Source organism: Sitophilus oryzae, unplaced genomic scaffold (assembly GCF_002938485.1).
Source record: "Sitophilus oryzae breed Bouriz unplaced genomic scaffold, Soryzae_2.0 scaffold_133_pilon_pilon, whole genome shotgun sequence".
NCBI lineage: Eukaryota > Metazoa > Arthropoda > Insecta > Coleoptera > Curculionidae > Sitophilus > Sitophilus oryzae.
Genome location: NW_022145993.1, coordinates 25,303 through 36,908, shown reverse-complemented (window position 1 = coordinate 36,908; position 11,606 = coordinate 25,303). Strand labels below are relative to the sequence as shown.

Sequence of the window (11,606 nt, the reverse complement as noted above, 5' to 3'; positions counted from 1 at the left end):
CATGCTACATAGGTCATCGATGCCTGAACAGCAGGGTTAGGGGGTGACCCGGGTCTCCTCTTCTTAGGGGAGGCTAGTTATAATGCTCTGGAGTCGATGTTTACAGGGAAAATTCCATCGGAAAAATGCTAGAAAAGGCAGAAGTGGAAACCTGAGGACGAGTCAGATTTATTGAATATCATCGCAAAACTTCTAATTATTCCCACAATGAAGAAAATATGGGAGTTAAGTTATTATAGCAAAAATAAAAATTAACTCAAAACAACATGAAGTAAAATTTTAAGTAATTTTACTAAAACAATAATGCATAGCAATATATTCAAAGAGATATTTTATAGAATTGATCGATGGGGAGATTATTCTCACAAACAAGCGTATATACATAGGGTGAGTCTTAAATAAATGCACACAATACGGGAATCAAGTTATTATAATGACCATCAGTGAAAAATGAACCATAAATGTAACTCAGAGACACATAGGATTTCTTGTCCCAATTTGATCAAATTTAAAATGTATGAAATCCACAGATGAACATTAAAACCAGCAAAATATATGTATTTACCAAAGAAGTTAAATTTTGATATACTTAATAATATATAACAAATAAAAAAAAAAAAAAAAACAAAAAAGAAACAAACATTCTTGAACCAGCACATCCACTCCATCGTAAAATTAAAAAATCTGCAAAAAAGAAATAAATAGGATTACACTTCAATATATAATTTATATTCACATATTTTACAAAATACAATAATATCAAATAAAAAAAAAAAAAAAAAAAAATTTAAAAGAAAATTGTATAATTTACCTGAAATTATTTAGTTCCCCTTCAATGATGAATTTCATCTTCATTCCTGACTGTTGAATGTTGAATTTTATCAACCTAATGGCCTTTTGAAGAGGGTGGTTGAATTGAAATACAGTTGTCCCAAAAAATCGTCGTTCCAAAGCAGTACAATATCCCAATCAAAAACTCAATTTCAAAAAAGAATTAAAATCAGAATAAAAAAAATATTACAAAATGAATCCAAAACTTCTATGTAGGCATCAATAGAAATTAAATTAAAGACGTGGAAGCCTTAGAAGAATAGCAGTAAAACAAACAATAATCCACATAGGAGAAGATAATTAGAAATAATAAAGACAGACCCCTAGCTCCTATATTTTGATTGCATCATATCTCTTAAAGAAAAGTGAAACTATGTGAAATGTGTCTTGTGGTAAGGAGATCCTAAGATTGTCTGACTACCAGAACTTGCTAGTTCATTTAGCGTTACCCAGGGTGCACCACGAGGAGGCGAACTAGCTTTGCACCCCTCCAGAATGAAGATGATAGGAGAGACAACTAAGATAAATTGAAAACTTTTCCTGAAAATGACAAGATGAACTTAGAAAAGTCCTCAGAAAATAACACAAAATTATACACTATATATACACAACAAGATCAGTCAGACAATCAATGGGAGAGTTTCTATAGAAGTAGGTGTATAATGACATTCCTGTAAGGAAGAAAAACATGGGACACAACAATAAAATAGAGATATGATGAAAAAAAACGAAAAAAAAAAAAAAAAAAAAACTATAAGTCTATACAGACAAAGAAATTATGGAATAGATCTTAGGAAAGTCTCAGACAGATGATACAAAAAATTATACAAAATGTAAATCAATGGAGAGTCTATAGAATTGATGAATGATGGAATTCCCATACTGAAGAAATTATGCGAGATAAATAGTGAAATAAAAATAAGGACGAATTGAAAAGTACATGGAAATGAATATGAATAAAAATATAGTCTCATACAGGCAATAGAAATGTAGAAATATAAGTCTATATAAAAGACAATCAATAGGAGAGTGATGAATGATAATATTCCAATAATAAAGAAGATGTAAGTGTGAAAAATAACGATATAGATATATGAATTGGAAAAATGGCATAATAACAGCTATGAATTGGGAAATAATGGCACGAAAAATTAGGAACAAGATTGTAATAATAAGAAAATATGGTTCACAAAAATTGTGAAATAGAGGCAAGCCATAAACAAGAGAAAAAAAAAGAAGTATCTGGTCAATAAGAACTGGAAGATTGACTAAAGATTTTGCTTAGCCTCTTCTGACTAATATCTAGTCAAAATCTGATTGACATAAAACACATAAAGAAAAATCCTCCAGAGCATATAAATTCGCCCCCCTTCATCAGATTTAACCCTTGGCCGACGATTAAGCCTCACCAGTCAGTTCCCAACCCAGCTAAGCAGCCTCGTCTCGGATCACCCTCGTCACCCATCGAGAGGACATCCACCGGGACCCACTACAGGCGGACCCCCCTCATCGTCTTCAATGTGTCCGATATCCCGCCCCCTGCCTCTTCGAGGGCCACGGAATACGTGCACGAAGAAGTCTCGGAGCTTGGGTGCCAGGTCGTATACGTCCGAAGCCTCTAGCGTTAGAACACCTAGCTCGTAAACCAGAGGGTGGTGACTCCCTTGGGTACCCATGCATGCTACATAGGTCATCGATGCCCGAACAGCAGGGTTAGGGGGTGACCCGGGTCTCCTCCTCTTCGGGGAGGCTAGTTATGATGCTCTGGAGTCGATGTTACACAGGAAAATTCATCGGAAAAAATGCTAGAAAAGGCAGAAGTGGAATCCTGTGGACTAGTCAGATTTATTGAATATCATCGCAAAATTTAATTATTCCCACAATGAAGAAAATATGGGAGTTAAGTTATTATAGCAAATAAAAATTAACTAACATGAAGTAAAATTTTAAGTAATTTTACCAAACAAATAATGCATAGCAATATATTCAAAGAGATATTTTATAGAATTGATCGATGGGGAGATTATTCTCACAAACAAGCGTATATACAGGGTGAGTCTTAAATAAATGCACACAATACGGGAATCAAGTTATTATAATGAATTGGTCAGTGAAAATGAACCATAAAATGTAACTCAGAGACACATAGGATTTCTTGTCCTACTTGATCAAATTTAAAATGATTAAAATCCACAGATGAACATTAAAAACCAGTAAAAATATATGCATTTTACCCAAAAGAAGTTAAATTTTGGATATACTTATTAATCCTGATACCATTTTTGGTAATATTCACTAAAAAGATAAAATGTACTGCCCTGGAACTGTAGACATCCATCAATCATTAAAAATAAAATCTGCAAAAAGAAATAAATAGGGATTACACTTCATTATAATTTTTATCTACATATTTTACAAAATACAATAATAATAGTGATTATTAAATATAGCTGATTTAAAAAATAGTATATTTTACCTAAAATTATTTAGTTCCTCTCAATGATAAATTTCAGTATCCCCATTGCACTGTTGAATGTTGAATTTAATCAACCTAATGGCCTTTTGAAGAGAGCGGTTGAATTGAAATACAGTTGTCCCAAAAAGTCGTCGTTCCAAAGCAGTACAATATCCCAATCAAAAACTCAACTTGGAAAAAGACAAACTGAATAAAAAAATTAATCCAAAATTTCAATGTAGGCATCAATAGAAATTAAATCAAAGACATGGAAGACTTAGAAGAATAGCAGTAAAATGTCAATAATCCAATACAGGAGAAGACAATTAGAAATAATAAAAAAAACAGACCCTTAGCCTTGTTTGATTGCACTACATCTCTTTAAAGAAAATTGAAAACTTTTGTGAAATGCGGGTGTCTTGTGGTAAGAAGATCCTAAGATTGTCTGACTGCTAGAATTTGCTAGTTCATTTAGCGTTACCCAGGGTGCACCACGTGGAGGCGAACTAGCTTTGCACCCCCCAGAATCAAGATGATAGGAGAGACAACTAAGATAAATTGAAAAGATTTCAAATTCCATTTAAAAAATATACAAATATATTTAAGAAATCATTGAAGAGTTTATTGAATTGATGAACAAGATTGTAATAGTAAAGAAAAATAATATGGTAGTATAAAAATTGTGAAATATATACCTAAACCAAAAACAAGAGAAAACAGCAAAGCGCATCTGGTCCATAAGAACTGGAAGATTGACTGAAGATTTTGCTTAGCCTCTTCTGACTAATATCTAGTCAAAATCTGATTGACATAAAACACATAAAGAAAAATCCTCCAGAGCATATAATTTCACCCCTTCATCAGATTTAAACCTTGGCCGGTCGATTAAGCCTCCCCAGTCAGTTCCCATCCCAGCTAAGCAGCCTCGTCTCGGGTCACCCTCGTCACCCGTCGGACGGACATCCACCGGGACCCCCTACAGGCGGACCCCCCTCATCTTCAATGTGTCCGATATCCCGCCCCCTCTACTGTCGAGACGTCACGGGATACGTGCACGAAGAAGTCTCGTAGCTTGGGTGCCAGGTCGTATCCGGCCAAAGCCTCTAGCGTTAGAACACCTAGCCCGTAAACCAGAGGGTGGTGACTCCCTTGTGTACCTATGCATGCTACATATGTCATCGAAGCCCGAACATCAGGGTTAGCGGGTGACCCGGGTCTCCTCCTCTAAGAGGAGGCTAGTTATAATGCTCTGGAGTCGATGTTACATAGGAAATGCATTGAAAAAAATTGCTAGACAAGCCAGAAGTGGAATCCTGTGGACGAGACAGATTTATTGGATAAATGGCGAATGCGCCAAGAATTTATTGGAGTTTAATCATCATTGTGGGACTTAAGTGTGTTATTGTGTGTTTAAATTACATTTAAACACAAGCAAATCAAACCAACAGGATCCGTAAAATTATGACAATTCATGGCAAATAGTCTGAAAAAAAAATGACATGAAAAATAAATCCATCAAAACTAAAAAATTGTACAAAAGTCATACAATACAAAAAAAAAAAAATTAGAATGACACTATATAAGAAAAAAATAATAAAAAATAAAAAAAGACTTATAGAAATACAGCCAATGGAATATTTTATAGAATCCATAAATAATAGTATTCCCACAAACAGGCATATATACAGAGTGAATCTTAAATAAGTATGCACAATATGGAAGTCAAGCTTATTATAGAGATATAAAAGGAAACCAAAACAACATGAAGCAAAATTCTAAGTAGATGGTATATTTTACAAAACAACATGACTTATTGAAATACAGTCAATGGAATATGGGGAGATGCTGATATTATTCCCACAAACAAGGATATTATAGGACCTCAAGTTACTATAAAGAAATGAAAGAGAACCAAAAACAATAATGTAAGTAAAGTTTTAAGTAGTTTAAGTTTAAGTAAGTTTTTAAAAAAAAATTCAAAATTAAAAATAAATGGTCTGAATTTGTATATGAGAATACAATGCCCATGGAAAATTTTTTCATAAATATGATGAAATCATAAAAATGATGATCAGTATAAAATTACTGAAATTATATTTACCCAAAAGAAATAACATTCTAGATATACTTATAAGTCCTAATGCATTGTTAGTAATATTCCTCAAAAGGATAAATGTACTGCCTTGGAACTGTATACATCCACTGTTGAAAATCCAGAAAGAAAATAGTGAATTACATTTCATTAAATCATAACATAATTTGTAGTGTTTCTCTATTTTCATTAATGTTAAATCAATAAAATATTAATAAACATTTAATAAATTTATTAAAATTATTGTTAAAATAATAAATCCAACTTACTTTTTTTTTCAGAAACAAACGGATGTGGGTGAAATATCAGGATTATATAGGGGGGCTCTTCTTTTAGGCGGTCTTTATCTGTTTATAGGTATTCTTAATAAAAGTTCCTAAAAAATAATAAAATAACTAAAGTACTATATTGTGATTAGTAAAATTATGAACTAAAATATGAGGATAAATTCTGTGTATATATAATAAATGAAAGCATTACAATTATTGGGGATAGGGACCTCTATAGTCAAACTAATACTGACTTATTCTAAAAAAACGTAGCAAATACATGTTTGCCTGTATCGAATAAACAATTCAAAAAATTTTGAATAAATATTTTTTTTTTTTTTTTTTTTTTTGAGAAAAATATTTCAGCCATTTCAAATATGGGAGGCAAAATGGACTTTGGATTAAAGTTAGGGACATCATGAAAGCATATATATTTCTATACTCAATTTAGAAAAAGAAAACTGTATGAAAATAATGAAAAATATATATGTTTTAATGAATGATGTAATTCTAAAATTTGAAACCGAAAAAAAAACATAGAAAAACAGACAAAATAATGGGTACTTACATTTTCACGAGGTTAAACAGGCCTTAAGGAAATGTGAATAAACTCAAATGTGATGTACAGAAAGCACTTTTCTATCAAAAATCAGAAAATTCTGAAGAGCGACATAACTTCTTGCTGCTAACAACGAAAAACAACAATTGAAAACAATATGGCGCGTAGACGTTGTAAGATTGAACAAATATAAAACAGGATGGTCATTTTTTGATGCAGAAATAATGCTGTGTCGAAAAGAAAATGTATTTATTCTACTGAAATTAAAAGTTTGTATTGCATGTCACTAGATTTACTTTCAAGTGATCTTGTAAATTTTAATTCAATTAATTTTTAGACTTCCAAAATATTGATTTAGGATTAGTTTCTAGGATTTCAAATACCTTAGTATCTTAAGTAACCTTGGTACATTTTAGTTCCAAATTTTCTTACCTCTTTTTTTTTTTTTCTCACAATGGCGCTACCTTGTTCTTTCTCTCTCTTTCTTTTGTATTTGGGAACCCTAAACATAAGTAAACTACAGATAAATATATAATTTCTTCTTTTTTTATTTTATATGGTTTAAAACATCTTAAATTCATTATTTAATAACAATAAAAAAAAAAAAAAAAAAAAAAAAAAAAAAAAAAAAAAAAAAAAAAAAAAAAAAAAAGACAACAAAAAAAAATAAACATAACCCAAGTTTGACGTGGTCCCAGAAAATAACAAATTTTCAAGCAAAACTCTAAAATTTTAGTAATAATGGCTTTCACATAGTCCTAGTTCTTATTTTTACTTAGATTCTAGTTTCTATTTGGGACCTGGAGCAACTCTTGAAGTGTTTGACGTTGTGGATGAAGTGAAACAGAATTTCTATGAACTTTTAAATGTCTCTCAAGTAATGAATTTACGTTTATTTTAAAAACTACGATCCAAACTGATTGTATATTGGTTACAGGATGCCTCAAGTGCAGAAATTAGATCAGCTTTTCGATTATTATCGCTCAAGTTACATCCCGATAAGAACCCAGATGTGGACACAAATGAACAGTTTCGTAACTTAGTTTCTGTGTATGAAATCCTTAAAACTCCATCAAAAAGGAAGTATTACGATGAGGTTTTAGTCAACGGTTTACCCAATTGGAGATCCATATTATTACAGATATAAAAGAAAAATGTAATGATTGAAGTATGCCTGATATTATTTGTAATTTTAACAATTGGACAATATTTAGTATACTGGGCGGCGTATTTGGAAAAGAAATTTACAATTGTAAGATATATAGAATATTTTATTGTAATACAGTATCGGTTGATAATTTTAGGAAGAGAATCTCAAGAAAAAGAAACCACCAAAAAAGGGAAGAATGCTTGAAGAAGATTTAGACATTATCATCCCAAAACCATCAGTATTCGATACTTTACCATTTCAGATTCCTAAATTAGTGTGGTTTTCTATCATTTCCATTCCTTCCGCTCTAGGTAGATAAGAATTCTATTTATTTTCAGCAAAAACTCAATCCGGCTCTAACTAAAGTTAAAATTAAATTGCTTTTTAAAGTCATAAAGACTACAGTAACACAACAGATAGAAGAATCTAAAAAGCCTCCACCTGAACCAGAACCTTTGATTGCCTGTGAGAAATCAAAGAGCAGTGAGGGGAAGCGAAATAAGTTTGTTGTTCCAGAGGGTCCCAATTTTGAAACAACCCCAACAGGTGGTACTTTTAGTGACGGTTCTGTCTCATCTCCTCCTCCTCCAGTATCTGGGGGTCTGTGGACTGATGATGACTTAGATGAATTGATTCGTCTAGTAAAAAAGTATCCACAAGGGTCCCCTGGAAGGTGGGAAAGCATTGCGGATGCACTAAACCGATCTGTGCCAGAAGTGACATACATGGCAAGCAAAATGAAGGAGAATGGATATAGACTGCCTTCAGAAAGGGAGGAGGAGTTACCACAAATAAAACCAAACCAGAAAGCAAAGAAAGATGTGGATACAAGTGATAATATTACGAAATGGAGTCAGGTACAGCAAAAATCTTTGGAGGATGCGCTAGCAAAGTATCCTAAAGGCTGTACGGATAGATGGGATAGGATAGCTGATAATGTTCCAGATAAAACAAAGGTTTTTTGAGAAAATATGTGATTTTTTAATAATCTGTATTATTTTATAGGAAGAATGTATGATGCGGTTTAAATATTTGGCAGAAGCGTTAAAAAAGCAAAAAGAATCAGTGAGTAATGCTGTTTTAGATGGGAATGAAGTTTCGGAAAATGCAGAATCATAATTATTGTAGGCAAACCGATTTTTGTTTTATAAATAAAGTATTAATAATGAAATTCGTATTTTTTTTAAAAAAAAAAAAAAAAAAAGAAATATTTTTGTTTGTTTTTTAAATATGAAAAAAGATATTTTATTTAAATTTTGATAAAATAGTCCTTATAATGTATATTCTTGACAAAATGGTGAAGGCATTTTTAAAATAATTTTATTGATTGTAAATTGAAGGTCGTGTTGTATCAAAAATAGTTAATATGTACCAGGGTTGGGTAAATACAAAACGATGATTTTTACAGGTAAAATAGTTTTCCAATATAATAAAGGTCTATTCCAGGAAGAATCTCTGACTAATTAACACGGAACGTTTCTCATTGGTTAACATGAGTAGAAACCTGATTGTTAGTCAGGTTTCTACGCATTCAACCAGACAGCGATAGTCAGGGTTCTTCTGGGAGAATTCTATAAAGGAACTTGTTTTTTGAACAAAAGCTTGAAGTAAATAATTTATATTACAAAGAAAATATTTATTACACGTAAAATAGTTTTTATGTTTTTAAATGTATCCTGCTTAAGAACTTAAAAGCACTTAACACTTTTAAAGGTAAAATATATACAGGGGAGTCTTAAATAAGAACAGGGGAATTACATATATTTCGACCCGGAAGAAACTACGATTAATGAGGTTTCTGAAAAAAGGAGGTGAAAATTTAAATTTTTAATTTTTTAGATTTTTTTTTTTTTTTTTTTGTTTTTATTATTACAATTAATAGATTTAGATTAAATTTACAGGCTTAGAAAGATGGTTCTCAAAGTTAAACAAAAAACAAATTTTTTTGGAATCTTCAAGAAAAATTACTCGGTTATTTTAATTTGGACGTTAAGAGAAGATATGTTTCTTTTATCAAAAAAAAAAAAAAAAAAAAAAAATGTTGTACTTATTTAAGACCCACCCTGTATGTTTACTCTGAGGCAAGATAATAAAAACAATTTTAGTGAAAAGAAAATTCTTTTATTAAAAACTATTTTACCTGTAAAAACTAGTTTTTTGAGATCAGTGATTAAACTTAATAGGGATTGTAATGATGTTCCACTATACAGGGTGTCCGAGATTAATGCAACAAAATTTGGTCATAGATTCTTAAAAAAGACAATAGGTGACCAATATTTTGTTTGGCAAGTGCCCCCTTTTCGGATCACCACAGCCCCTGAATTTTGCCCTAAAGAGTTTTTTTAATATCTCAGGGTCCTGTTGGACGAAAATAACTAAATTTGATAAGTGTGCTGCTGTGTACCTTTTTATTTTTCATCAATTTGGCGTCCCTACGGTATTTAAACTAAATATTATTGAAGAGAAAATGGTACGCCACTGTTTTTTAAATAAAATTTATTTTAAAATCTACATTAAATTTGGAATAAATTTGACCTCTTGACTTTTGGTAGACGACAAATAAAATCATTTTCATACATGACCGTCCCTAAAATTTTAATGTGAACTTTCATAGCAACGACTTGGTTTCATAACTTAGGTAATAAAACAAGATTTTGGAAAATAAAAATTATTTTTAAACTTAAGTTTGCCGTTTAAAAAAAAAAATAAAAAATTTACTGTAAAATTTTGGCGATAATATTATTAAATTGGTATGTATGAAAATGATTTTTTATTTTTAAAACGGTACCTATATAACTGTATAACAAAAGTCAATATCTGACAATAATAAAATTTTAAAATAATTTTATTTAAAAAACAGTGGCGTCTCATTAATTCGCTCAATTTATGAATAATTAATAATAAAAAAAAAAAAAAAAAAAAAAAAAGTTAATAGCATCAAAATCATTATTTTATATACCAAATTAATTGTTTTTTCGTCCAACAGGACTGAATAAATGTTTTATAGGAGCGAAGTCGGGGGCTATAATCCGAAAAGGGAGAACCACTAGATCAAAATCAAAATACGAGTCTCTTGTTTTAGAATCTATGACCAGTTTTAATATTCAGACATCCTGTATATTCACTTTAACTTGTGTAGTGTATTTCCATAGATGAAATCAGAGAAAAAAGAGCTTTGTGCATAACCTATGCTATATAGTTCTTCTCACGTAATCTTCTTCAATATGACAAATAACAACTCTTCCCAACTGAAAAATTGAGATTTTCTTTTAGCCCTGAAGCTGTGGGACACCCAAATGCGACATTATTTTGGACACTATTGCAAAATTTATTACAAAGGAATTCAAGAGTTGTTGACAAACTACTGACGCTTCTTGGAACTGTGTCTCGTCAGACAACTCTTCTTCTTTTAATAATATCGCAAAAATAAATGTAATTACAAGTAATGTGGTTTGCGTTCAATTATAATTCTTGCATTGTACTTATCCAGCACAACTATCTAAGAGTTAACAATCCCCACCTTATACAGGCAGAGGCCAAATAATAAACACTAATAAAAAAAAAGAAATAAATTACCTACAGTGATTTTAACTAAATATAAGGAGAAAAGTTGGTTCTTTAAAATTTTATTATATTTAGTTAATATCAGTAATGGTACTTCATAGTTGAGGCATTGCACCATAGCATATTATTTTACACACAGTTAAATTCTAATGGAATATTCCTCATTTCAAATTAATGTATTTCTTTAAATGATGATATCATCTATTTGACGCTTTTTTTATTCAATAAAATAAAATTTAATAACAATAAAATAAATTATTACTTTAAGTTCTGTTCATAAAATGACAAATAAATAAAATGACTTGGTCAATATATTTTTCTTTTTTTTTTTTTTTTTATTTTATAAGTAAAAATTTTAACTAAGAAACTGTCTTAAAACTCAACATTTTGTTTGACTTTATTTATTATTACCTAATTTCCGGGCAGAATATCTATTTAAAATCCATTTATTTTACTTTCAAAATGGGACCAAGGTGATATTTTGTCTCCCAAATCTTTGGATTTTACCTGTTTCAAGGACGTTTTTTAAATTGCTGCCATAAGAGCTGTCATATAATGACATGTAGTAGTGATTCTATAAATATCATTTTCTATCCCTCGATAGTGAGATATTTTTCAGAAACTTTGATAATCACAGAATAGTAGGGACTTTAGAATATGCCGTTTCAACCAATACGTGGCTTTAC

At 30.7% G+C, this 11,606-nt stretch overlaps 1 pseudogene; it reads left to right on the top strand.

The window, feature by feature from the left end:
- Positions 1–3,694: 3,694 nt before the first annotated feature.
- On the top strand, positions 3,695–8,499 carry LOC115875137 (annotated as a pseudogene).
- The last annotated feature ends 3,107 nt before the right edge of the window (positions 8,500–11,606 follow it).